Source organism: Propithecus coquereli, unplaced genomic scaffold (assembly GCF_000956105.1).
Source record: "Propithecus coquereli isolate 6110/MARCELLA unplaced genomic scaffold, Pcoq_1.0 Scaffold40, whole genome shotgun sequence".
NCBI lineage: Eukaryota > Metazoa > Chordata > Mammalia > Primates > Indriidae > Propithecus > Propithecus coquereli.
The window spans coordinates 4457560-4459568 of record NW_012149730.1 but is presented as its reverse complement, the minus strand read 5'-3'; the positions used below and the strand labels follow the sequence as shown (position 1 = coordinate 4459568).

Genomic DNA, 2009 nt, shown 5'->3' with positions numbered 1-2009 from the left:
GTGTGTCAAACCTCACAGGATTAAGATCTCTCGAATGTGAGCAGCAGCCAAGGCCAGTCTATGTGTGTGGGTGTTTCTGATGTTTCTGACAGAAGACGGAATGTTGGGAACTCGCACCATCAAAAATAAATAAATAACAAAACATTGTAAGGAGGCTCTGGCCACCCGAACAGGTTCCAGACCAGCCCTACCCATCACCGCAGCTCTGGCTGGCATCACTGTCTTCCTATCCCTGAGTGGGCAGAACAAGGCCACCCAGTTGGCACAGAGAGACATGCTGTGGATGTGTGTGGATGTGCTGAAGCTGGTGTGGCACTCCCACAGTCCTAGCCAAGGAGAAACTACCTCTCAGATCCAAATCCAGAAAGCTAATGCTCACCAGTCCCTGTCTCAGCCAGAGATTCAGCCTGGGCCCCAATCATCAGATTGCCAACAGGGAGTTCAGCACATGGCAGAAGGAACTTAAGCTCTACCACACCCCAATTAAAAGGTATCCAAGGCCTCTGCAGAGTTGCACTCATTGAACTTTGCTCCCAGCTTCTAAAATGGTTCTTTAACATTTTGAAAATGACTGGAAAGCAGATATCACCCTTGATGAAAGCTAACAAAACATTCACCCACTCATCATCAACCATGGGCCAAGGGAGACTAGGTATCTCCTGGATGTGGATCCCACCCTCATACTGCAAAGGATGCTTCCAGGTCCCCCCCCTGGCTGTGACACCATGGTGTCCTTTACTTACTTCATCCTGTTCCCGTAGCTCCTGGACCAAGACAGAGAAAGTGAGTGGCTTTTCTTGGTGATGAAACACTCTGCTCCCACTATCTTGGGATAGGAAATGGTGAAGGCAGAGGCTGCTGTTGTCCAAAGGGGTGAAGTTAGGTAGGCAGCCTGTGCCCACTTGCTCCTCCAAGGGAGCAGGAAAAGACTATAAGCAGAGGCCCAGCTCTACAAGGGACCACATCTAGCTGTACAGGTCCCTGTGGACTATGCAGGGCAGGGCTAGAGATATTACTGAAAAAAAAAAAAATGTTGTGGAGGTAGATGCCCAATGGATAAGGCCACACACAGCTAACAGAGCAGAAGATATCACTTTCCAGAAACCAATAGGGGCAATGAAGAGGGGGCCCACCAATATATCCTTCATCTGGCATCTACTACCATGTTAACACAGTCCTTAAGGAAACCCTAAGGTCAAATTCTGTGCTAACAAAAAGTTATTTTCATGAGCCAAAAATGGGGAGGGCTCAGTGAATAAACATGAGGGAGGACAAGGGAGCAACAGGCACTACTGGTTGGTAGTAACAAGAAGACACTGTCGGGGGAGGAGCCAAGATGGCGGATGAGAAAACCCGCCAGTCAGAGTGTCTCTGCAAAAAAGATGAATTTCAGAAGAAAGAGAAAAAAATAAGCTAGCAGAGAAACATAGATCGGGTGAGGGTCAGAAGGAAGGGTGCCTGAAACTACAGGAGACTCCCCGGAAAGACGTTGTGGAGGAGAACTGGAAGGAGAAAGGTCCAGAGAGGCTTGGAGACCAGCGACAAGGGTAGGTGGATCGGTTAACTTCCCCCTCCCTTGCATCTTGGACTACTGGTGGGCTCCTGAGCGGTTGGAGAGACCTGCCGACACCAGCCCAGATATGGCTGCCGGCAGTGAGCAGTGGCCTCTTGCGGACTCAGCGCCGGGCCCCCAGCCCCCTTGGGGCACCTCTCCAGGCGCAGATCCGGGCCTATCGGCAGACACCACGTTACTACATTCTCTCCTTCCCCCTACCTACCCGTGGGAACCCAGAGAGACTGTTGTAGTGTGGAGGGCGCGAACAGACCACGAGAGAATTCAATGGAGCCAAATTGAGTCTTTATTAGCTGGCCAGCGACCACCTCTGCCCACATAAAAGCAGTACAAGAGAGTGGCACCAGTCTTTAGTTTTTACAGGAATTTTATACCAATTTGAGGGAGGCTACGTGGCATAAAACAGGTATTCTGAGAACAAAGGAAACAAAGGCAG

General features: G+C 50.2%; 1 protein-coding gene across 1 annotated transcript in view; it reads right to left on the bottom strand.

Annotated features, from left to right (window-relative positions):
- Positions 1–2009, bottom strand: part of LOC105817185 (transmembrane protein 45A-like) — a 180873-nt gene that overhangs the window by 68850 nt on the left and 110014 nt on the right. The gene's annotated exons all lie outside the window — the stretch shown is intronic.